This window comes from Euphorbia lathyris, chromosome 3 (assembly GCF_963576675.1).
Source record: "Euphorbia lathyris chromosome 3, ddEupLath1.1, whole genome shotgun sequence".
In the NCBI taxonomy this organism is placed as follows: Eukaryota; Viridiplantae; Streptophyta; class Magnoliopsida; order Malpighiales; family Euphorbiaceae; genus Euphorbia; species Euphorbia lathyris.
This window is the reverse complement of record NC_088912.1, coordinates 50,990,598-51,017,493: the sequence shown is the minus strand read 5'-3', so window position 1 is coordinate 51,017,493 and position 26,896 is coordinate 50,990,598.

Sequence of the window (26,896 nt, the reverse complement as noted above, 5' to 3'; positions counted from 1 at the left end):
CCTCGATCCAGCTCAGGTAAGTGACCCTAACCCTAAACTTTTTGCAGACCCAAATGTTCAGCCTACTAAGGTACCCCTACCATATCCAAGTCGCAAGACTAAATTAGATAAGGAATATGCAAAAATTTTAAATGTGTTTAAGAAAATTGAAATTAATCTTCCTTTTCTTGAACTACTTGAAAACATGCCTATTTATGGGAAATTCCTTAAGGAGCTAATCACAAAAAAACGGAAGTTAGGGGACCATGAGACTGTAATGTTGAGCCAGGAATGCTCTGCTATGTTGAGCACGAATCTGCCAAAAAAATCTAAGGATCCTGGTAGTTTCAGCATTCCTTGCACCATAGGTAGTACACATTTCAAATATGCACTTTGTGATCTGGGTGCCAGTATTAATTTGATGCCACTCTCTGTATACAGGAAATTGGGAATGGGAGATCCGAGTCCAACTTCAGTGACCATTCAACTGGCAGATCGCTCAGTACGGAGGCCAACCGGAATTGTCGAGGACTTACTCGTGAAAGTTGGCAAGTTCATCTTCCTTGCAGACTTTGTAATTCTAGACATTGAGGAGGATGATCAGGTGCCCATTATTTTGGGAAGACCGTTCCTAGCAACAGGGAGGACACTGATCGACGTGGAAGAAGGGAAGTTGTTCCTTCGACTACACGATGAGAAAGTGGAATTCAACGTTGTGAAATCAATGAAGTATCCGGTAGACACTTCTTCTTGTAATTTCATTTGTACTAACGATGTTATTGTTGAAGATGTCTTCCAGGAAGATCAGGAACAAAGTCTAGCACCTGCGGAGATCACAGTTCCCGAAAATGAACTTATTGAATTAAGTGAGTTGGAAGCAGAAAGGTGTTATTGGATTCGACACGTTGAGGAGTTAGTAAGTAATTCCAGTTCCCTCCTAAAACCCTCCATTGAGGAACCGCCGACCCTTGACCTTAAACCATTACCTGTTCACCTCAAGTATGCATTTTTGCAACCACCTACGTCTTTGCCTGTAATTGTTTCTTCTGAGCTGACCAGGGATATGGAAGAATAGTTGATTGAAGTTCTGCGCACGCATAAAGGCGCTTTTGGTTGGCAGATGGCAGACATACATGGAATTAACACCTCCGTATGCACCCATAGGATTTACATGGAAGATGAGATTAAACCAACTGTTCAACCGCAGCGACGACTAAACCCCAAAATGAAGGAAGTAGTGAAGGCTGAGGTGATCAAGCTCTTGGATGCAGGTATAATTTTTCCTATTTCTGACAGTCCTTGGGTTAGTCATGTGCAGGTGGTTCCTAAGAAAGGCGGAACTACAGTGATGCTAAATGAAAAAAATGAACTGATCCCTGTGAGGAAGGTGACTGGTTGGCGTATGTGCATAGACTACAGGAAGCTGAATGACGCCACACGGAAAGACCACTTCCCAGTCCCATTCATCGATCAGATGCTAGAGAGAATGTCAGGTAAGTGTTTCTATTGCACTGTAGACGGTTATTCGGGCTATATGCAAATACCGGTCGATCTGAAGGATCAGGAAAAGACCACTTTTACATGCCCTTACGGGACTTTCGCATATAGACGAATGCCATTTGGCCTGTGCAACGCACCAGCCACCTTCCAAAGATGCATGACAGTAATTTTTAGCGATATGGTTGAGCAATTCATGGACGACTTCTCCATATTTGGATCCACTTTTGAGAGTTGTCTGCATAGTCTAAAATTAATGTTGCAACGCTGTGAGGACACTAGCCTGGTTCTTAACTGGGAGAAGTGTCAATTTATGGTAAAAGAGTGCATAGTTCTAGGGCATAGAGTGTCTGTAAGGGGGATAGAGGTTGACCCTGCTAAAATCGAAGTAATAGATAAATTACCTCCCCCTTGTAATGTCAAAGCAGTTAGGAGTTTCCTGGGGCATGCAGGATTCTATAGGCGATTTGTTAAAGATTTTTCGAAAATTGCTAGGCCTTTAACTCAACTGCTTTTGAAAGACGCTGATTTTGTTTTCACCGATGAATGCTTAAACGCTTTCAATGAACTTAAGAGTAAATTGGTGAAAGCCCCTATTATGGTTAGTCCAGACTGGGACCGACCATTTGAGCTAATGTGTGATGCAAGTGACACAGCTGTAGGTGCATGCTTGGGTCAAAAGAAAGATAAAATTTGTCAACCTATTTGTTACGCTAGTAAGACTTTAAATGAAGCTCAGGTGAATTACACTACCACAGAGAAAGAATTGCTAGCTATCATTTTTGCCCTAGACAAGTTTAGGTCTTATCTTGTGCTTTCTAAGATTATTGTGTATACTGACCATTCTGCCTTGAGGTACTTGTTCTCTAAACAGGACGCAAAGCCTATACTCATTCGTTGGATATTGCTGCTCCAGGAATTCGATTTAGAAATAAGAGACAAGAAGGGAGTCGAGAATGTGGTAGCTGACCACATCTCCCGCTTGGAGAACAAAGAGGACAAGATGATCCTCTCTGAGGACATCAAGGAATCCTTCCCTGATGAGAAGTTAATGGCAATTTTATCAGTACCTTGGTTCGCTGACTATGCTAATTTCATTGCAGGAAAGGTCATACCCCCAGATTTGAGCTATCAGCAGAGGAAGAAATTTCTACATGAGGTAAACAGTACTACTGGGAGGATCCTTTCCTATGGAAGGTATGTGGCGACAACATCATTCAGCGTTGTATCCCCAAAAGTGAGGTAGAATCAGTTCTAGTCTTTTGCCATTCCAAAGAGGTAGGTGGGCATCATGGCCCGACCAAAACCGCAGCTAAGGTATTACAATCTGGCCTCTTTTGGCCCACTCTTTTCGCCGATGCTGCTAGATTTGTGAAATCATGTGATAATTGCCAGAGAACTGGAAGTATATCAAAAAGACATGAAATGCCTCTTAGTCCTATTTTGGTCTGTGAGATATTTGATGTCTGGGGGATAGACTTCATGGGTCCTTTCCCCAAATCTTTTAACAATGAGTACATTTTGGTGGCAGTCGATTACGTGTCAAAATGGGTGGAAGATGCTGCTTTACCTAGTAATGATGCGACGGTTGTGACTAAGTTCTTGCAAAAGAACATTTTTACATGTTTCGGCACCCCTCGCACCATTATTAGTGATGGCGGCTCACACTTCTGCAACAAGCTTTTCTCACAGCTTTTGTAGAAATATGGAGTCACACATAAGGTGGCCACACCTTACCACCCTCAGACTAGTGGCCAGGTAGAAGTAACTAACAGAGAGTTGAAAAGCATCTTAGAAAAAACAGTGAACCTATCTAGGAAAGACTGGTCTTTAAAAATCGACGACGCCTTGTGGGCATACAGAACCGCGTTTAAAACGCCAATCGGTATGTCTCCCTACAGATTAGTGTATGGAAAGGCATGCCATTTGCCTGTAGAGCTAGAACACAAGGCCTTTTGGGCCACTAGGTTTCTAAACTTTGATAATAAGATTGCAGGTGAACAGCGGTTGTTGCAGTTGGATCAATTGGAGGAATTTCGACTAGGAGCATATGAGAATGCCAAGATCTACAAAAAGTGAATGAAGAAGTGGCATGACAAGCGGATCATTAAGCGCAACTTCGAGCCAATGGACAAAGTTCTGTTATTTAACTCCCGGATAAAACTGTGGCCTGGTAAGCTGAAGTCCAGGTGGAGCGGACCATTCTCTGTAGTACAGGTTTTCCCGTCTGGTATGGTTGAAATCAAAGACGATAAGGATCAGACGTTTTAGGTTAACGGTCAGAGGTTGAAGTGCTATGATGACGGACCTCGAGTAATTGAGCATCTCCGTCTGGATGACCCGTCCTGAGGGAGAAGGATAGTCTATAAGCTCCATAGACTATAAAATTGAGCGCTCCTGGGAGGCACCCCAGATTAGAACCTCTTTATTTTACGTTTTATGTTCCCTTTCAAGCACTTTTGGTCATTTTATTCCTTCTTAGCTTCATTTTCTTAAATTTTTATGGTTGTTTTTTGTTTTCTCCCGCTGTGTCTCGCCGAGACAACTATTGTCTCGCCGAGACAAGGCGGCCCTGCTAATAGCAAGGCACGCCAGCGTAGCATTGTGTCTCGCCGAGACATCTTGTGTCTCGCCGAGACACATCGCGGATTCAGGACCCATAAGTCCGAATCCACCCTTAAAAATACCCCCCTAAACCCACCTTCTTCAACCCTAGCCGAATCCCCATCTCCTTCACCCCCAATTTCTTCACCAAAACCCTACTTTCTCTCTCTACACTTCCATTCCATCCCTCTATCTTCATCTCCTACTTCTCTCTTCCTCTTCTCTTTCACCCAAACCACCAACTCTCATCTCTCCCCACCATTACCACACATTCTTCATTTCAATCTTTTTGTATTTCTTCCATTCTTGTAAGCTTTCTTGCCTTCATTCATTTTCAATTATTTTTGCTTAAGTTATTTTTGATTCAATCTTGATACTTCTTTATCTTTGTGCACTTTTCTTAGATTTCTTACCCATTTTTATTTCTTTTTGTGTTTTCTTGCTTTTCCTATTCCTTTTATGTAATTAGGTCATGGCAGAATCATCCCGTAACACGCGGTCAAAAGGCAAGAACCGAATGGTCGAGGAGCAAACGCCGATTGCAGATTCTGGACGACCCCGATGGATACCTCCACGCCCTCCTAGGCCCCGAGCTTCATCCCAGCAAGTAGATACTCCGTATCCGTCGGAGTTATCCCGTAAGTATCTTTGCCCTTTTTCCATTAAATCTGTTGATGAGGGGGAGCTCTACTTAAAGTTTAAAGACTACAAGCTTGCTCACCCCCACTATTTTGATTGGCCTCTACTTGAGAGTGCGGGTAAGGATGAGGGGATTAAAGAGATCCTTACCCGGATGGGATGGAAGAAATTAGATGATAGGCGGTATAAATTGTACAAGTTCTATATTGTAGAGTTCTTTACCACCCTACGAATCGACACTGACGATGAGGGCGTAAAAACTCTACACTATAGAATTGATAATACCGAGTCAAAATGGAGTGAGGAAGAGTTTAATAAGGTCATGGGTTTTAAGGAGGGTGATTACACCGAGTGGGACAAAGATCTGACCAATAAAGATGTCTGGTTTGAGCTTTCAGGGATTTTTGATTTTAAGAAAAACAAAACGTTGAATAAGAACATCACCGATCCTCAAACCCGCTTAATGCATAAATGGATAACATTTAACCTCGTTGGCCTCCCCGAGGCCAATAAGGTTAGTGAGGCTGATCTTTTACTTCTCTGGTGTATGACACAAAACAAACCTCCTCGAATGGCCCACTTTATTTGGACTTTAATGGCCGGGGTTCGCTTTTCAAAGCGAACTTCCCTCCCTTTTGGCCATATTATCTCCCGCCTAGCGGTATGTGAGGGAACCATGGCAACCTTCAAGTTAAAAGATTCTAAGAATTTTAAACTGTTAGATTCGAATTATCTGTTGCGTGCTGAGCTTCTCCACAAGTCGGGAATGTGGTGGAGAGATTTTCAATTTGCAGGTACAGGTTCCTCCGAGCCAATGGACCTCGGCTCAGAAGAGGAGGATGATGAATATCAAGCAGAGCCGGAAAGCGGCTTTGAGGAACGAATGACCAACATGGAGGCCAACTTGGAGCAGTTGACACATGAATTCCGCGATTTCCGCATGGACGTCAACGGATTCATGTCCGATATGCGCGGCTGGATGGATCGCCACCCTTGAGGGAGTCCCTATCCTATTTTCTTTTCCCTTTTATATATTTTGTAGCTTTACTTTTCTGCATTTTTGGGAGTAAATGCTTGCTTTAAGTGTGGGGAGGGGAAAATTAGGATAGAAGATTACATGTCTGTCGTTTTCGTGTCGTCTTGTCTTGTTTAAACTGTTTTGTGTGTTGCATTTGTGCGTCTGCTGTCACCGTGTCTGTCGTGTCTGTTTTGTAGAGTCAATCAAAGCCTCCCTTCAAACCGTAAGTCTTGGTTCTTCGCTTGAAATGGATGAAACACTTTAGAGTTGTTATATTACATATCTCCCCGGTGAACTTCATCGAAAGAAAAAAATTACACAAACAGGCCACCTTAATTTTACCCTTGAATAATTGATGAAGAGGTCGTGTCCCCAGTACTTAATTTTGATACCTAGTGCAATTTAGGTAGTCCACCTTTAAGAAGTTGATAGAAGCCAAAAATTGTGAAATCCGAATGTCAACCTAAGTTGAAGTCATGTTACCGGAAGTACTCAAGTTACGCTTAACGTTAAATGCATAAAATATTAAACCAAATTTGTTTGCCAATGCACTGAAAATCTAAATCTCCAAATACCTCTTCCCACCCTACTCCAATGCCTACAATCAATAAGTGCAATTGCACAAACAAATTCTTGGTATGAGTATGCATAGCATCTTGGTTTTGTGATCGGGTTGTATGGCTGGGGGTACGTCACCCATGCGTTCAACCGGTACAAAAGGCCCCTCACATTGGAAAGAAAACGGGAAGAGGGGATCCAATTCCTCAAGAGCCTTGGTTTTGTGATCGGGTTGTATGACCGGGGGTACGTTACCCATGCGTTTCAACCGGTACAAAAGGCCCCTCACATTACCAATTAATTTAATTAATTTTGTTTGACAACTTTAGGGATTTAATCTGAAGGTTCACGGTGAATGATTTGGTTGTTCATTTTTGGCTAAACAAATTAAGTTTCTATCTATCTTCTTAGAGTTTAGGCTACTGAAATTACCTTTGAGAATGAGTTTTCACTAGGCGACCCCTCTATCATCTTCGGTTCAAGGGTAGTAATAAAGTGTTTTGTTTGGAAATATTCCGGAAATGTCGAGAGTCCGAGGGCTATGTGATTTAACTCCTTCTAAAATGTCCGTCTTTCTTGCTTGAGGACAATCAAGATCTAAGTGTGGGGAGGTTGATATTTCCATATTTCATAGGTGTTTATTTACATTTCAGTCACTATTCTTAGCTATTTTCAACTGTGTTTGTTTATTGTTTTCGTGTTTTTGGACAGTTTTGTGCTTCCTTTACCTTATGGCATGATTAGTGTTTTTCAGGAACCTTCTGGACCTCCTCGGAGGTCTAGGAAGCAATCAGGCATCAACCAAGAGGAAAAGGAGTCGATGCGGAGCCGGCCACACGCTGTCTCGCCGAGACAACTCCTGTCTCGCCGAGACAGCCACTGTCTCACCGAGACAACCACTGTCTCGGCGAGACAGAACGCGATTCAGCAGAACAAATTCGGCCCTTTCCGTTGAGTTGGCCCTATGAAGATCTGGAAATATCTATTTTATTCCTGTAATTCCCCTTTTTGCCCTTTAAACTCTTGTGTGACTATAAAAGGGAACTAGGTTTTATTTCAACATCATCTTCTTTTTCTAGAACATTTTTTTGGGAGCAGCCATTTTATGGATCAGAACCTAATTTTAGAAGCTAGGCTTTTGCTCAATCTTTGCATTTGGGATTTTCAATTACTCTCATTCCGTCTTTGGCAACTTTCAATCGAGGATTCATCGACGATCACTAGAGTGACAGTCTAGTTTTCTCCTCCTTTGTACTCTTCTATTGAATTTCAATACATATTTATGGATTTCATCTTTATCATTATGATTGTGTTGATTTGCATATCTATGAGCTAATCTCCATCCGATCTGGGATGGAGGTGAATTTGGTGTGAATGATTATATTTGGGTTTAGAGTTAGGGTATGATTTGATTGTCAACTGTAATCTGATTGTCTGTACTTAATGTCTTGATCCGAAAGGAAATAGAATTTTAGATAGATTCGAGACCGAGAGGAGAGAATCTATACTGAATCCATACAGTCAGACCTCACTAGGACACTAGGAGTCGGTTCTTACTCGGGCTACGGCTTAGAGTTCAACCACACAGGACTCAGTAATGCTTTACATGTCTTAGAGCATATTGCCTAACCAAGCTATTGTTTGAACACATGTGAATATGGGTTTTAGAATACTGATCACATTCATACCTTCTCTAGAATGGTTGCCGTTACATTCCGACATGATTTAACCACTCTTAACTCTCGACCTAGATATATGATTCAACCAAAGGATCTGAAATCCCAGATTTCTCATCCATTAATCTCACCAATTGTTATCCCTTGTTTAATTTTCAGTTCTTTATAATCAATTGCATACTTAGTTAATGCCAATTACATCCCAATTCTATTTGTCTTGACATTTGGACATTTGATTAGACTTAGTGGCTCTGCAATCCTGTCTCCCTGTGGGTTCGACCTGTGCTTGCACACTTTATTACTTGTTGTGATAGGTTTATACTTGACCTTAATTTTGCTATATATCCAAGGAGCATCAGGTGTCATCACTTTCTTCTTCGGGCTCAGCTTGCCCTTTTCTTTTCTCTACTGACCTAGGTGTAACCTGAGGTTGGTCAGTATCAACGTTCTTGCCCTTAGCCATGGTCCGCTTCTTCTTTGGGATGGCAGAGATGTCCTTTGTGCACGTTTCAAGTGCTTTCCTCTTCTTCTTTGCCTTTGGTGACTCAGCAGGGACTTCCTTCCCTTTCTTAGGTTCAACTTCTGGCTCAGCATCATCTGCTTCTTGCTCAGCTTTGATTTCTTATTCAGCATCGTTTTCTTCCTCATCTTCCTCAGCACCTTCAATTCCCTTCAAAGGTTGGTTGAATAACAAACCAAACAGCAGAGCCGCGGTTATTTCTTTACCCAAACTCTTAGTCTCAGTGATTGTCTCTATTTTGTGATCTTCAAGGATTTTGGTGATTAGAGAACCTAGTCTAAGTTTCTTACCTCCACGTTGAAGTGCACGAACCAGAAACACAGACATATTGAGTGGGCTGTAGGTCAGCATGTGCCATATAAAGCACTGCTCGAAATTGGAGGCTGACGAGGCTGAGCTGAGTTTAGGGAAGATGAAGTTGGTCAGTATGTAGTGTGCCATCTTCTGGTTTTGTCCCATACAGGTACTGGGTATCTCTCCTTTGTGGTTTTTGGGTTTGCAGAATCCCTTAACATGATCAAGCTTTTCCTTTGTTGTTCTAAACTCAGTCCCTTCTTCTGGCAGATTTAGCAGAGTTGCCAAGTAGGATGGTGAGATTGTTATCTTGTGGCCCTTGACATGGGTTTCCAAGTAGTCCGCATCGTCTTCATCCACAACCAGACGGGAGTAAAATTCCCTAACCAGGCGAGGATAGGTAGTTCCGGGGAGAGAGAAAAGGCCTGCCCAACTGTTTTTCTCGATCCACTCACAGAATGGTTTCTCGGCGGTGATGAAGCTGGAAGAAAACCACCGACATTTTAGGACTTCGAGATTGTTGACTTTCTTGTGAACCTTTACCATGATTCTAGCCATGGGTTTCTGTTGTTTCGAGGAGCTTGCTGGGTCAGCTTGAGGGTTTTTGTTAAGAACATGGGATTTGGGATTTTCATCGGTGTGATGTTTGCCGGAATCACCACCGGAGACATTTTGAGGGTTCGACATTTTCTTTCTCAGAGATTTTTAGGAATTTTGATTTTTTGGAGAGAGAGGGGTTCGAATGCCAAAAGATTCAAGCGTAAAGAGGATTAAGTGGGAAATCTTCCACTATTTAAAGAGATTGAAATTGATCCTATTCGTTGAACTAGCCGTTTCACCTAGGGACGTTCAATCGACAGAGATTCTGTCATTTATGACACATTCGGTGCATGGGTTTTTCATTATTGCTTGAGTTATCCTAGGAGCTATTTATTACACGTGTTAGCATTTAATGGTGCAAGTGGGTTTTAACTCAGCTTTGCTAGAATTCGAAGCATTTGTGATACTGAGTACCTAGTTCTATGTGAATGAAGTTCTTCTCTTAGTAACTTAGCATGGGATAATCACTTCAACATGTGTATCTTCTCAGCATAGGGTGATTACTCAGTATGTGTATTTACTCAGGATAATCACTTAACGTGTATATTAACTCAGTACGTAGTAGTTACTAATTTTGAATTAACTTAGCATGGCAATCACTCAACGTTCAAATTTTCACATAGAATTACAGAAGAGGATTAGACATACCGATAGCTTCCCTTAGTATGTTGAATTGTTCACGAGCCAATGGCTTGGTGAAGATATCTGCAAGCTGTTCATCTGTTGGCACATAGGTCAGCTTGATCTCACCTTTTAGTACGTGATCTCTGATGAAGTGATGCCTTATGCTGACATGCTTCATCCTGCTGTGTTGGATTGGATTCTTGGACAGATCAATGGCACTTTTGTTGTCGCATTTGATCTCTATTGTTTCGGTTTTTACTCTATAATCCTCAAGCTGCTGCTTAATCCATAAAACTTGTGCAACACAGCTTCCAGCAGCAACGTACTCAGCTTCAGTTGTAGACAAGGCTACTGATGACTGCTTCTTGCTGAACCAAGATACTAGACAGCTTCCAAGGAAATGGCATCCTCCTGAAGTACTTTTACGTTCTAGCTTATCTCGTCCATAGTCAGCATCAGTATATCCAATGAGTCAGAAGTCATTTGAGGTTGGATACCATAAACCTGCATCAACTGAGCTTTGCAGATATCTAAAAATTCTTTTTACCGCAACTAGGTGAGATTCCCTGGGGTCAGCTTGATATCTTGCACAATAACATACTGAGTACTGTATATCAGGTCTACTAGCCGTGAGATAAAGTAAGGAGCCTATCATACCTCGATAAAGTTTACTATCTATTGACTTACTCTTCTTCATCTTTGCATAGGACAATATCAGTACTTATTGGGGTTGATATGGGTTTGCAGTCTTCCATATCGAACTTCTTTAACATTTCTTTGGTGTACTTGGACTGACTTATGAAGATGCCATTCTTACCTTGCTTAATTTGAAGTCTAAGGAAGAAGTTGAGTTCACCCATCATGGACATCTCGAACTCAGTTTGCATCTGTTTGCTAAATTCTTTACACAAAGATTCGTCAGTAGCACCGAATATTATATCATCTACATATATTTGTGCAAGTAGGGTATGTTTACCCTTTTTCTTAATAAATAAGGTTGTGTCAGCTTTTCCTCTGACATAGTTCCTGGTCAGTAGGAAGTTGGTCAACCTCTCATACCAAGCTCTTGGAGCTTGTTTTAGGCCGTACAAGGCCTTTTTGAGTTTATAAACATGGTTTGGAAACTTTGGATCTTCAAACCCAGGAGGTTGATTTACATATACCTCTTCATTTATGAAACCATTAAGAAATGCACTTTTAACATCCATTTGGTATAACTTAAAGTTCATGAAACTAGCATAAGCACACAATATACGTATTGCTTCTAACCTAGCAACTGGTGCAAAAGTTTCTCCATAGGCAATACCCTCTTGCTGACTATAGCCTTGGGCTATAAGTCGAGCCTTGTTTCTTATTACGTTTCCGTTCTCATCTAGTTTATTTCTAAAGACCCACTTGGTTCCTATAGGCTTTTGATTCCTAGGTTTAGGTACTAAATCCCATACCTCATTCCTGGTGAATTGATCAAGTTCTTCTTGCATAGCATTGATCCAATATTCATCGTGCTCAGCATCAGCAAAGTTCTTTGTCTCATGCATTGAGACGAATGCTACGTTGCTGAGGAACTTCCTAAGTTGATCTCTAGTTATCAACTTGTTGTCAGCAGCATCAAGAATAGACTTTTCTGAGTGTCCTCTTGGGATTTTTATTTCCTTAGGTAGTGTTGAGTCGTTTGGAACATGTGTTTCTACAATCTCTATAGGAATAGACTGGTCAGCAAATGTAATTTCAACTTCTTGCTTACCTTTGGTCAGCCCTTGTATTGATGATTCAGAGGCTCCATTTTGATCAGCGGAAGCTGAGCTTGGTTCATCTTCAATGAGCTGAGTTGACTTTCCTGCAGGGTCAGCTTCATCGAACTCAACATGGACAGACTCTTCTACAACCTGAGTTCGTTTATTATAGACTCTATATGCTTTACTGTTTGTTGAGTACCCTAAGAAGATTGCTTCGTCAGCTTTAGCATCAAATTTTGCAAGATTGTCCTTTGTATTGAGTATAAAGCATTTACACCCAAAGGCACGAAAGTACCCAATGTTGGGCTTTCGTCCTTTCCAAAGTTCATATGGGGTTTTCTTAATTATAGGTCTAACTGGAGCCCTATTAAGTATGTAGCATGCTGTGTGGACAGCTTCACCCCAGAAGTACTTTGGGAGCCTGTTTTCACTCAGCATGGTTCTAGTAATTTCGACAATAGTTCTATTCTTCCTTTCAACAACCCCATTCTGTTGAGGTGTTCTAGGAGCAGAGAAATTGTGGTCAATACCACTGGTTTCACAGAATTCGTCAAACTGTTGGTTTTTGAATTCTCCACCATTGTCACTTTTAATATGAGCTACTTTTAGGTCTTTGTCAATTTCAAGCTTTTTAATCAATGTGGTGAACATCTCAAATGTTTCATCCTTGCTACTCAGCAAGATGATCCAAGTGTACCGAGATAAATCGTCTACAATGACTAAGGAAAATTTCTTACCTCCCAAGCTGAGTGGCTGGATAGGTCCGAAAAGATCCAAGTGTAGTAATTCCAGTGGTCTCTTGGCTGAGACAATATTTTTACTATGAAATGACTTTTTAGTTTGTTTGCCTTGCTGACAAGCTTTACATAGTTGATCTTTTTCAAATTTTAATTTGGGTAATCCCTCAACTAATTGCTTTCTAGCTAATTTGGCAAGAAGGTCCATGCTGACATGCCAAAGTCTTCTATGCCATAGCCAGGAGTTATCCTCTTTAGACACCAAGCATATGTTTTTGGAAAACTGTTTTTCTAAATTTAGCATGTACACATTTTCTACACGAGGGGCAGTTAAAATTAATTCATTTTTATTTCCCTCGAGTATTTGACACTTGGTATTATCAAATACAACCTTTCTACCACTTTTGCAAAGCTGAGCTACACTCAGTAGATTGTATTTGAGACCTTTGACTAAGGAGACAGACTCAATAGTTGGGTTACCTCCGATAGTACCTGAGCCGACTATCTTACCCTTCTTATTGTCTCTGAAGCTTACACTTCCACCTCGTTTAAGCTCTAGTGTGATGAATTGTGTTTCATCACCTGTCATGTGTCTTGAGCATGCACTGTCTATGTACCAAAGTTTTGATTTCTCCACGCATGTCAAGCTTACCTGCATTTTAAACTATTCATCTTTAGGTACCCAATTCTTTTTGGGTCCTTTCTTGTTAGTGTAAACAGGTGCAAAGTCATATTTCAGTTTGTGACGACATACTTTTATAGTGTGGCCATTTTTACCACAGAAGTCACAATAACTTACTCTTTGAGGGTGATGCTGAGTGTGGTCAGCATTGTTATGTTGAGCATGCCAATATACCTTAGTGGTATGTCCTTTTCTTCCACAGAAGTCACATTGGATAATCCGCTTGTTGAACCAACACACATCTTTTGTTAGTGTAAACAGGTGCAAAGTCATATTTCAGTTTGTGACGACATACTTTTATAGTGTGGCCATTTTTACCACAGAAGTCACAATAACTTACTCTTTGAGGGTGATGCTGAGTGTGGTCAGCATTGTTATGTTGAGCATGCCAATATACCTTAGTGGTATGTCCTTTTCTTCCACAGAAGTCACATTGGATAATCCGCTTGTTGAACCAACACACATCTTTTGTGTGTCCCCTTTTCCCGCAACAGTCACACTGGGTGAACTGTTTATGTTGACTAGTACTTGAGTACTCAGTATGGGATTTATGTTTATTTGAGCCTTTTACTTGACTCTGTAGGGTTGTAACGTCCTTTTTAAGTTTCTTTGACTCAGATTGAACCTCCGTGACAAACTTATGCATTATTTGAATGTTGCTATGTAAGTCTGCATTGTCTTGGAGGAGATATCTGAGGTAACTCAACTTGACCTCTTCAATCTTGTCACACCGCCTGCTGAGTGATTTGATTTTCTTGTTACACTTTTTAGTTAGTGTATATAAATCACTCAAGGCATTTACCATTTCGTTTCTAAGCAAAAGTAGGGATGTTACCTCATTGTTGTGTTCCTCCTGGTCAGTTTCATCAGAGAGGTCAGCTTGCTCAGATTGAGAGTGATCAGCATCATCGGCCATGAAGCATATGTTTGCCGTTTCATTTGCATCAGCTTCGGATGATGTTGACTCATCACTGTCACTCCATGTTGCTACCATTGCCTTCTTGTTTCCCTTCTTATCCCTTTTTAGGTTTGGGCAGCTTGACTTGATGTGCCCAGTTTGGTGGCACTCAAAACATGTGACAGACTTGGAGCTGTCCTTCTTATATTTGTCACTAGACTCGGCTTTGTACCTGTCACCTCTCTTGTATGGCCGTTTGCTGTTTCTGTCATTTCTTCTGAACAGCTTCTTCATCTTTCTAGTAAACATAGCCATTTCCTCATCATCAGTTGACTCAGCTTCTGTGGAGTCAGCTTTCATCACTAGTGATTTCTGTTTCTTATCTTCGGACTTTTCTTTAGCTTCAAAGTTTTTCATAGAGATTTCATGGGTCAGCAAGGATCCGATCAGCTCATCATATTTGTAGGTAGTCAAGTCCTGAGGTTCTTCTACAACTGTTTTCTTTGCTTGTCAGCTCTTAGGTAGACTTCTCAGGATTTTCTTCACCTGTTCCTCTTCAGTGAAGTTCTTTCCAAGTCTTTTGAGCTCATTTATGATGTTGGTGAATCTTGAGTTCATTTCTGAGATGTCTTCGTTCTCATTCATCTCGAACAGCTCGTAGAGTCTCATATGTTGATTGACTTTGGACTCCTTAACCTTACTTGTGCCTTCATAAGTAACTTCCAACTTCTTCCAAATCTCCTGTGCTGACTCACATCCTGAAATCTTATTGTATTCTGCAGCATCTAAAGCACAGTGAAGCATATTTATAGCCGAAGCATTATTTTGTAATTTTCTGAGGTCATCCTCTATCCACTTAGCTTCGCTTTTAACAATTTTCTCATTGTTAACAGTTTTATATGGCACATGTGGACCTTGGACAATTGCAAGCCATGCGCTCATGTTTGTGGCTTGAATAAAGTTTTTCATCCTATTCTTCCAGAATGTATAATTAGATCCAAAGAATAGGGGAGGTCTAGTGATTGATAATCCCTCAGGGAGTATCTGTGTTGTTTGGTTCCCTGGAAGGAAACGAGTGCTGTTCTCAGCCATTTATGGGGATCCGCTCAAGATAGTTATATCTTTGAGTAGTGAGCTTATGCTCTGATACCACTTGTTGGTCCCATGTGATTAGTTCCAAGGGGGGTTAGGAACTAATATAACTTTTTTTTTTGTTTTAATTAATGTGCTGACTTAGTTATTTGGTGAGTTTGTCAACTCAGCTTTTGGTCAGCTTGGCCAGATATGTTACAAGACAGTTTTGGCCGGATATTGACTAATGCTGTTTTACTTGTAAGTTAGATATTGACACTCTTGGAGGTCATCTTCTAACTCAGCACTTGAAATTACTCAGAGTCAACTTTAAACAATTTTATATGCTGAGTAAACTTCTCACACAACACATGCACATATATAGATTGAGAGAGGGTTAGAGATTACTCAGTATCACTTATCCTGGTTTGGCCTCTCCGCCTACGTCCAGTCCCTAGAGACCTCCGGGCTTTTAGAATTCAATACTGAGCTCTTTAAAGGTAGAGCACAATCCGATTACAAGGCAGTTGAATATGAAAGAGTACCTTCCTCTATCCGTCTACTCAACCCCTACTAAGTGCTACAACCCAGCACCTAGATTTCTCTACCACTGAATGTTTACAACCAAACACTCAGCACAACGCTCTCAATGTTACAATTGATAAACACTTGTTCCTTTTCAAATAAAGAACACTTTAGAAGATTACAAGTAATCACTCTAGCATTTACACAAAGAATGGAAGATGGGTGTAAGATCTCTTTTTGTATCTAAGTGCTTTTGTATCTTTTCTCTCTTGTACTTTTTTTTTTGTTTTTGTCAATCGGCAATGATCCAGGGATTTTGATTGTCCTTATATAGGAGAAAATCTGGAATCGAATCATTTTGAAATGATGTAGCCGTTAATGTTAAAACGGCTCTTTTAGGAGACAGCCTCTGGTCAGCTTCAGAATTCTCAGGCCAATCCTTTTCCTCTGATTTCTTCAGATGCCATGTTTGTCTTTATCTTGCAGACTTGTCTTTTTGTGCCAGTTGTCCTTTACCAATAATCCATCGACCCATACATCTCGGAATGTGTCTTTTACGTAATTCAAAGGTTTCAATTATTGGTGCAGAGGGTCGGCAATCTTTGTCGTCTTGCAAGCAACTCTTTCATGCTGTCCTGAGAATTCACTCAGCTTTGTTCATTGTCTTTGGCAACTTCTATGCTGAGTTATGTTTTAGTTAGCTCTTCTTCATAAGACAGTTGTTAAGACGGCTTCTCATGCTGAGTTCAATCTCACTTAGCTTTGTTTGATTTTAAGCCTCAATCTTTTGATGCTGGGTTCGTTTCCACTCAGCTTGATCATGAGACTTCTATACTGAGTATTATTCCGCTTAGCTTGTTCTGTCATCTCATGCTGACTTTGTCCTGTTTTACTTTTATATCTATTTATATTTATATTTAAACTCAACATTGAACAAACGGATTAGTACAATTAAAATAAAGCACTTAAATTTAATTGTCTCTTAATCATGGATGATTTTGTCAAATCAAAATCTTGTGGAAATGTGTTTCAACATCGATTTCATGGGTCCTTTTCCTCCTTCTTTTGGCAAAAATTATATATTAGTAGCCGTAGACTATGTTTCGAAGTGGGTTGAAGCAATTGCTACCCCGACAAATGATTCTAAGGTAGTTGTGGTAAGCGATGGAGGTACTCATTTCATAAATAGAAGCTTTGAGTCACTTATGAGAAAATACGGAGTACACCATCGTGTATCTACCCATACCATCCTCAAACGAATGGTCAAGCGGAAATATCAAATAGAGAACTCAAATGGATACTTGAGAAAACAGTTTCGTCTTCTAGAAGAGACTGAGCACATAAACTTAACGATGCGTTATGGGCATACCGTACTGCATTTAAAACACCTATAGGAATGACACCTTATAGATTGGTCTATGGTAAAGCTTGTCATTTACCAGTAGAGTTAGAACATAAAGCATTTTGGGCTATAAAAACCCTTAATTATGATTTGCAAAGCGCAGGAAAAAAAGCGTTTGTTCGACCTAAACGAGTTGGATGAATTACGCTACTTATCCTACGAAAATGCAAGGGTTTATAAGGAAAAAGTTAAAAAGTGGCATGATGCCAGAATCAAAATTAAAAGCTTTAATGTTGGGGATAAAGTTTTACTTTTTAATTCCAGATTAAAGTTATTTCCAGGTAAGCTCAAGTCTAGATGGAATGGACCATTTGTGGTTGTTAAAACATTTGATTATGGAGCTTTAGAGATAGAACATTCTAATGACGATCGATTTAAGGTTAATGGTAATCGGTGTAAAATTTATTACGAATGAGCTCCAATTCAAGCAATTGAATTCGTGAACGAATTCTATGAAAATTAATTTATTTAGTTTTCATATTTTTAAATTTTTAGTTTTTCTTATTATATGTTCATAATTTTTATTTTTCTTTCTTTTTAATTTAATTTATTTTAATTTTAATTTTTAGGTTAATTTATTTTTGTTTTTATTTTTATTTACTTTTATTTTTGAATTTGTGTACAAATAAGGTTTTGTAAAATAAAAATCAAATCTAGTCATGTTTTTAAAATTTTCATTAAGTGTTGAGTGTTTTTGAGAACAATATATATCCAGAAATCTCAGTTGAGATTCTCCATGTTTCAGGATTTGGGAATTCTCAGTTGAGATTCCAAAAATCTCAGTTGAGATTTTTAGTATTTTAAACATTTTGATGTAACTGTAAGAGATTACAGACATCACATTTCAAAAATTCAGTCAGTTAAATCCAAGAGGTATCACTTTGACATCTTTTATTTTTAACAGACACAACCTTTCACTTATGTATCTTATATATTCCTGTAGGTTCTGAATTCTTTCATTTCATTTCATCTCTTTCAGATTTCTGAATTTCTTTCTTCAATTCTAAAATCCTACAGACACCATCTTATTTCACAAACATGACCAAATCTCTAAAAAATGCTAGGAAGAACACTTCTGCTCGAAGCAATAGAGTGGATATCTCTTCACGCTATGGAGCATGGTTTCCAATCTACAATCATGATGAGGGGAAACGATATTTGCAGTTTAGATATGCACAATTTTGTGGCATGTTGTATCTGGACGAGTTCCTGAACGAAGAACTCGGGATAAGCGATGACATGAATCGCTATCTGACAAATTTGGGATGGATCAAGTTTGCTTCCATGAAGTTTCCTATTATTGGAAACTGGGTACTAGAGTTTCTATCTACTGTTCGATTCGTCAATAAGAGGCGTGTTCGTCTCAGTTTTCGATGTGAGGGTAAGATATTCACTTTTGGATATCCTGAACTTCATTCTTGGTTTGGTTTTCCACCACGGGACACCACTCCGCATCATCCTGGCAGAGATATGACTTCTACAGATATCTGGAGAATGTTGACGGGATTTTGGAGATTCAATCCACGTCTTGCCTACAACAAATCAATAACTTCTAACTCCATGCTGTTTTTGCACAAATTTCTCTGTCATAGCCTATTTGGTCGAGTCCGAAGCAGTGTCATCCAGGATACCGATTTATATGTGCTAGGTGATATTTTCCAAGGTAACATAGTTAATTCCTCAAAGATTTTGATGGAGGGATTAGTTGCCGCTTCCCATTCGAAGAATCGGACAATAGGGTTTGGGAATATTATATGTGGAATAATCCTAGGAACCAAAGGATCAGTTTCTGTTCCTTGGACTGATAAGGAACCATTTCCCATAATGAATTACGAGTTTCTGGAAAATGAGGGACTTGTAAAGAGAGAGTTTCGTTCTGGTCCAAAATTTCTTTCTCTTACAGAAAGAGAAATCTTCATTCAAGCAAAGATTGACCGGGCCACTATTCGTCGTATTCCAATTCATAGGGATACTATTTGAGTTTATGTTGTTTGTTTGTAAATAGTGTATATATGTTTGTTGTTTTTATGCATAGATGTTTTTATGTATATATGGCATACGATATTTTATTGTATTTCTTTTCATTATGATTAATAAAAGTGCATTAATTCTTTCGTTAATTTCTTTTATTTAAGGAACAACCTTTGGTTTTCCTTCAATTTAATGTTTCAGTTTTGTTTATTTCAGTTTTCGGAATTAAAATTAGCATTAATGTCACTTAATTACAAGAGGAGTTGAATTAATCATGTTGATATTGTCAAATAAGTCCAATTTTTACCCAGAAATTCCAGAATCTCGGTTGAGATTCTGAAATCTCGGTTGAGATAGCACGAAACAAATTTTTAGCAGAATTTATCCCCCCTGGAGTGCTTGCTGTCGCGACTGGTATGGCGGGATTTGGATGGTTTTTTGCACTCTTTCCTATTTCTACTCTAATTACTTACCTATTCATATATCCTAATCAATACCTACTTCTTACACCTATTTATATCACCTCTATTTACACCAATCAATCATCTTTTACTCTTCCCAACACAAAGATTCACTCACCTTTCCCATAAATCTTTACCCTATTCATCTCCTTCTTCCCTAAATCACCACCATTATCTTTACTCCACAATTTATCTCTTTCAAATTTCTTCATCTCTTTCACCACTTTCACACACACAAAAAATGCCTAGACAAAAGACCGTTGCTAACAAAACCAAAGCCACTGAAGTCAATAGATTACGGGTTCAATATGGAGCACCGTTCGATATTGCAACGGAGGCCGAAGGACGTAAATTTCGCCACTTTTCACATACCCAAATAGAGTTCGTCGACATGCCTTTTCTCGGTACTGACACGGTAAACGTCTTTTATTTTACCGAACGTATTGATGAATATTTATCCGTTCTTGGTTGGACAAGATTTGCTAGTATGCGTTTTCCTGGTAATAAATCGCATATTAGGGAATTTTTGGTCACTCTAACTTATGATAAGAAGAGAGGTATTATTTCTTTTCGAAATAATGGAGTTCGTTTTGAAGTCGGGTATGCGGCAATGGGCGGTTGGTTTGGTTTTCCTACTAAAGATTTTTATTCTAAACCAAAGAAGTTTGATGCACACACGGTTTGGCAATCTTTGACCGACCTAGATGTTTTTCGTCCAAAGAACACATCTAGCAAATTAATTAAGGATAATTGTATCTTTTTCTTTCACAAATTTTTATCCTTCTCTTTATTTGGCCGGGTTGAGAGTTCAAAGGTGCAAATCCGTGACTTGTTTGTGCTAGATTGCATTTTTAAGAATTTGACCATTGATAGTATTGTAATGATATTTACTAATTTGGTCCGAGCTTCCGCCTCACGCAATAAGCAAGTGCCAATGGGTAATTTAATTACCGGCATTGTTTTGGGTGCTCGGGGTGAATTAGCGGATTATCAAAATATGCCTCATGTTGGTTTACCTTCCTTGGATATCACGGCACTTCAAAGAGCCAATTTATTGAAGAAATTGGGACCACCCGCATTTATCTCCTATGAAGATCTTACAAGACGTGTTTTTGCTACCTTGGGTGGTGAAGCTTCAAGTTCTCAAGGTTTAGGTGCCCAAGATGATGATGAAGAAGATAATGAGGAATTTGATGAAGAGGAGGAGGAGGAGAATGTTGATGTTAATGATCAAGAGCAAGCAAATGAAGAACCAAATGTTGAAGAACAAGTTGGTTGGCAACGTGTTTTGACACAAATGAACGAGCATAACCGTCACATGAATTTGCGGTTAGATGAAGTCGTTGCCAACAATATCGAAATGAGTTCGAGGATAAACACGGTGGATGCCAATATCACTACTTTGAGACGTGAGCATAAATCTACTCGTCGCCGGTTGCTATCTTTCTTCCGACGCCAAGGAGTTGAGACTACGCCATCACCACCGAGTTCACCTTGATAGGTTTTATCCTTTCTATCTTTCACTCATTTTCGTTATTATGTTATGTTAAGTTTGGTACAATATTTCTAATTATGTTTGGTACAATTATCTTTATTTTTATGTTTGAATGTTCTCGTACCATATTTTTAATTCCCATTCGTATGGTTTAATTTCGTACTATTTTTCGTGTTTTATCGCTTTTTGCACCAATGAGGACATGGTCCAAATTAAGTGTGGGAGGAGATATTTCATATTCGTTTTAATTTTAAGTACGAATGAATGCAACGAATGAGAATGAATGTTATTTATTTAAGTATAAATGCATGTTGTTTAAGTAAAATATATAATGCAACATTTTCAAAACAGAAATGCAATGCAACATTTTTTTATAAAGTGCAACATTTTTCAAAAATAATAGCAATTTTTCATAAACTTAAAATTTTTGTTAACTATATATTTCATATGTTTCAAACAATTTAACTTTAAAAAATAATGTTAAGCATATTTTAAGGTTATCATTATTGGTAGAAATAATATTTCTATACGGGCAATATTTTTACAAATATTTTTACAAATCTCCGATACGATTTTATCAAAAACGTCTAGAGTAAATGTATATTAGTAAAATTTCTTTAGTTTCAAATCTCTATTTTCAATTTTCAATTAGGTTTATAGGCATAAATCAAACTAACAACTTTAGCTTTTTAGCTCGGTATGATTTTCGTCTTACATTAAAAACCAATTGAAGTTTTTAAGGAAACTTTAGCCATAATACATGTTGAATTTCAAGTCAATATAGGATGAATGTGCTATTTTTCTTTCCCAATTTTATTTTTACATGTTAATTAAATCAAGTAGTCGTATTCTTAACTTTTGGCCATGATTGAGACCACCCTTATCCCAATCAAGGTATGAAAGGGAAGAACATTAAGTACCATTTACTTTTGGCCACGATTGCGACCACCCTTATCACAATCGAGGTATGAAAGGAACGTTAGAAATTAAAGCAAAATTAAACGTGTTTAAAGTTTTAAGTAACGATTGCGTCCACCCATGGCATGGTCGGTACCTCTTAAACGAACACAAAAGCAAATTAATTCATATAAAGTCACGAACGAGACCACCATTATCACGGGCGTGACTAAGTAAATATATTAAACCTAAGTCCTTAATAAATCTATATTTGTAATAGTTTAGGTTTGGGAAAGGAAATTTTGTGCTTTATATGCCTTGAGACGAAAGATTCGAAAACATGCGTGCTTACACCGTCTCGAATACTTCAATATAAAAATTGAGATACAAGACGAGTGCTATATCACTTTTACACTAGCTAGTTTGATACTTTGCGTGTAAATTTACCATGAAAAGTTTATCTTTCGGTTTAACTGATTCAAAGAGGAATATATGGATTTATGTTCTATTTATAAAGAGATTGAGTAAAGAATAAATTCAGTGAAATTTTGCTCGGGACTAGCAAAAGCTTAAGTGTGGGAGTTTGTTAAGCCCAAAATATACCTAAAATATCATATATAAATACGTTAAATTTACATTGAAATCGTGCTAATTATATTCATTTAGAGTACTTTTACGTCTTTATTTACTTCTTTGATGCAAGGTACCTAATTATTTGGTTAAATCCAAATAGGAGCTAAAACGGAGCAAAAACGAGGGAAAAATCTAAGTTACGTGCCAAAAATACGTATTAATCAGAGGACCGACTCAAGGAGACGAGAAGCAACCGAAAGATGGGGAAGAATGCCCCTGTCACGACTGAGATTTTTAGAATCTCAGTCGCGACACACGAATGCCAGTCACTGAAAAATCGAAGTTTTCAGCTCGCCCCTTCACCCCCTGTCGCGACTGAGATTCTCCGAATCTCATATGAGACAGCGAAGAATTCTGCATAGATTTCACATGTTTAATTCCAAAAAACGCGTCTGTTCGTTTGGATAAAAGCGACCCTTCACCAGCGGACACGACCCTTCAATTACAACCCTTCACCAACTATAAATAAGTGATCCATTTCAGAAATCAATGTTGTTGGCTAAGTTAGAAAAGTTAGAGAAATCAGAAGGTTATTATGTTGAGTTTCTGATTCAGAAAGAGTCAGAAAGTTAGATTTCATTTATGTATAAACAAACTTGATGTACACAAGTTGTTATTATATTAGTTATAAACACAATAGTATTAGTTTAGTTTCAAAGGTTGATCAGAGACAAGTTTTCATTCTGGTAGTGGGCAAACCGGTCTCTATTCCGAAGATTCAGCGAGAAGAACTAATGGCTGAAGCGCAAAAGGGTCTGACAAACCTACGGAGTTTGAGGGACAGATTGACAACCCGGATCTCAAAGATTTCGTCAAAATGCTATCCATGTTTCTTCCTCTCTGTTAACTTGTGAAGATTCACAATTCACTAATAATATATTTATTTTATTCAATACATTCTTCCTGTTGTTATTTTGATATTGTTCTGACAAAATGATTTTCAAAATGATAAATTGGTGTTTTTATTAAAACGTTTTATACAATCATATTTATAAAGAAACTTTGTTGAACACTTGAAAGAATTAGTTTTTACGGAAGATATGACCGTGACCGCGACTTATCGGATATAAAATACTAATTTGATTAAGGTAGAAATCTGCTCCGACCCAGAGAGATTTCTACGGTTCAAAGCCATTTAATTGCATAAATTCTTGTATTATTACATGTTCATAATCTTACCAAAGTTATAGTTGCTTTCTTTGCTTAATGTGAATTAGTTTTATACCTTTGATTTATTCCAAATACGAAAGCGTCTGTCTTATAATCAAAATCTCAAGACAGAGTTGTTCTCTAAGTTCAATATAATATTCTCATCTAATCCTAATTAATCCAAACCAATACAATCAATTAAACGATTTTCTTTAGTTAAACCTAAAGATGTGAATAAAACTAAATTGAATAAGTTTTTAGTTAAAAAGCGTTCTATGTGGGTTCGATATCTTTTATTACTACAAGCGTATACCGTGCACTTGCGGAAATCGCTCAACACTTCCCTTAATATGTTGAACTGCTCACGAGCCAACGGCTTCGTGAAGATATCTGCAAGCTGTTCATCTGTTGGAACATAGGTCAGCTTGATCCCACCCTTGAGTACATGATCTCTGATGAAGTGATGCCTTATGCTGACATGCTTCATCCTGCTGTGTTGAATTGGATTTTTAGATAAGTCAATGGCACTTTTGTTGTCACATTTGACTTCAATTGTTTTGGTTTGAACTCCATAATCATCCAGCTGTTGCTTGATCCATAGGACTTGTGCAACACAGCTTCCAGCAGCAATGTACTCAGCTTCAGTTGTTGACAGGGCAACTGACGACTGCTTCTTACTGAACCAAGACACTAGACAGCTTCCAAGGAAATGACATCCTCCTGAAGTGCTTTTCCGCTCAAGCTTGTCTCATCCATAGTCAGCGTCAGTGTATCCAATGAGTGTGAAATCGTTTGTGTTTGGATACCATAAACCTGCATTCACTAAGCTTTGCAAATATCTAAGGATTCTTTTTACAGCTATGTAGTGAGATTCCTTAGGGTTAGCTTGATATCTTGCGCAGTAACATACTGAGTACTGAATATCTGGCGTACTTGCCGTTAGATAGAGTAGAGAGCCAATCATACCTCGATATAACTTGCTGTCTACTGACTTACCTTTTTCATCAGCGCAAAGCACAGTGTCAGTACCCATTGGGGTAGATATTGGTTTACACTTTTCCATATCAAATTTCTTCAATATCTCCTTAGCATACTTAGTCTGACTAATGAAGATGCCATTCTTGCCTTGTTTGATTTGAAGTCCAAGGAATAAGTTGAGTTCCCCCATCATTGACATCTCAAACTCGGTTTGTATCTGTTTGCTAAATTCCTTGCACATAGACTCATTAGTAGCACCAAAGATAATATCATCTACATATATTTGTGCCAATATGGTATCTTTACCCTTTTTCTTAATGAATAAGGTTGTGTCAGCTTTTCCTCTGACATAGTTCCTAGTCAGCAGAAAGCTGGTCAGCCTTTCGTACCAAGCACGTGGTGCTTGCTTCAGACCGTACAGAGCCTTTTTGAGTTTATAAACATGGTTTGGGAATTTTGGATCCTCAAACCCTGGAGGCTGACTAACATAAACCTCTTCGTTTATAACACCATTAAGAAATGTACTTTTAACATCCATTTGGAACAATTTAAAGTTCATAAAGCTAGCATATGCACACAATATTTTTATAGCCTCTAATCTAGCTACGGGTGCAAAGGTCTCACCATAGTCAATACCTTCCTGCTGACTGTAACCTTGAGCTACAAGTCTGGCTTTGTTCCTAACTACGTTTCCCTATTCATCTAGCTTATTGCGGAATACCCATTTTGTTCCTATGGTCTTTTGATTCTTCGGTTTAGGCACTAAATCCCATACTCTGTTTCTCTTGAATCGATCAAGTTCCTTTTGCATAGCGTTTATCCAGAATTCATCGTGCTCAGCTTTTGAGAAGTTTTTCGGTTCAAGAACTGAGACGAATGCAACATTACTAAGATATCTCCTGAGTTGATTTCTGGTCATCAGGGTGTTCTCAGCAGCATCAAGAATGGACTTCTCTGAGTGTCCTCTTGGAATCTTGATCTCTTTTGACAGTGTTGAGTTTTCAGGAGTCGGTGTTTCAACAATCTCTACAGGATTATATTGGTCAGCAAAGATAATTTCAGGTTCGTTCTTACCTTTGGTCAGCCCTTGAGGGTGTGACTCAGTGGCTCCATTTTGGTCAGTGGAAGCTGAGAATGGATCATCTTGGGTAGGCTGACTTATCTTCCCTGCAGGGTCAATTTCATCGAACTCAATATGTACAGACTCTTCTACCACATAAGTTCGTTTATTAAACACCCTATATGCTTTGCTGTTTGTTGAGTACCCTAAGAAGATAGCTTCATCAGCTTTTGAATCAAACTTAGCAAGGTTGTCTTTAGTATTTAAAATAAAGCATTTGCAACCAAAGGCACGAAAATATCCAATGTTGGGTTTTCGTCTTTTCCAAAGTTCATAAGGGGTTTTCTTGAGTATAGGTCTAACTAGAGCCCTATTGAGTATATAGCAAGCTGTGTTGACAGCTTCACCCCAGAAATACTTTGGAAGCCTATTCTCACTCAGCATTGTCCTAGCTATCTCAACTAAGGTTCTGTTCTTCCTCTCAACTACCCCATTTTGTTGAGGAGTTCTAGGAGCAGAAAAATTATGGTCAATGCCGCTGACTTCACATAATTCATCAAACTGTTGATTTTTTAATTCTCCGCCATTATCACTTCGGATGTGAGCTAATTTTAGGTCTTTGTCATTTTCAAGTTTTCTAATCAGTGTTGCGAACATCTCAAAGGATTCATCCTTGCTACTCAGCAGGATAACCCAAGTATACCGAGAAAAGTCATTTACAATGACCAAGGAAAATCTCTTACCACCCAAGCTCATCGGCTGGACTGGTCTGAAAAGATCCAAGTGTAGTAACTATAATGGGCGCTTGGTTGAGACTACATTTTTACTTTGAAAAGACTTTTTGGTTTGTTTACCTTGCTGACAAGCATTACACAATTGATCCTTCTCAAACCTGAGTTTGGGTAATCCCTCAACTAATTGCTTTCTTGCTAGTTTGGCTAGGAGGTCCATGCTTACATGACCAAGTCTCATATACCATAGCCAGGAATTATCTTCATTTGACACTAAGCATATATTTTTTGAAAACTTCTTTTCTAGGTTTAGCATGAAGACATTTTCAACACGAGGGGCAGTTAAAATCAATTCATTTGTTTTTCCCTCGAGTATCCTACACTCAGTGGCATCAAATATAACCTTTCTGCCGCTATCACACAGCTGAGCTACACTCAATAGGTTATATTTAAGACCCCTG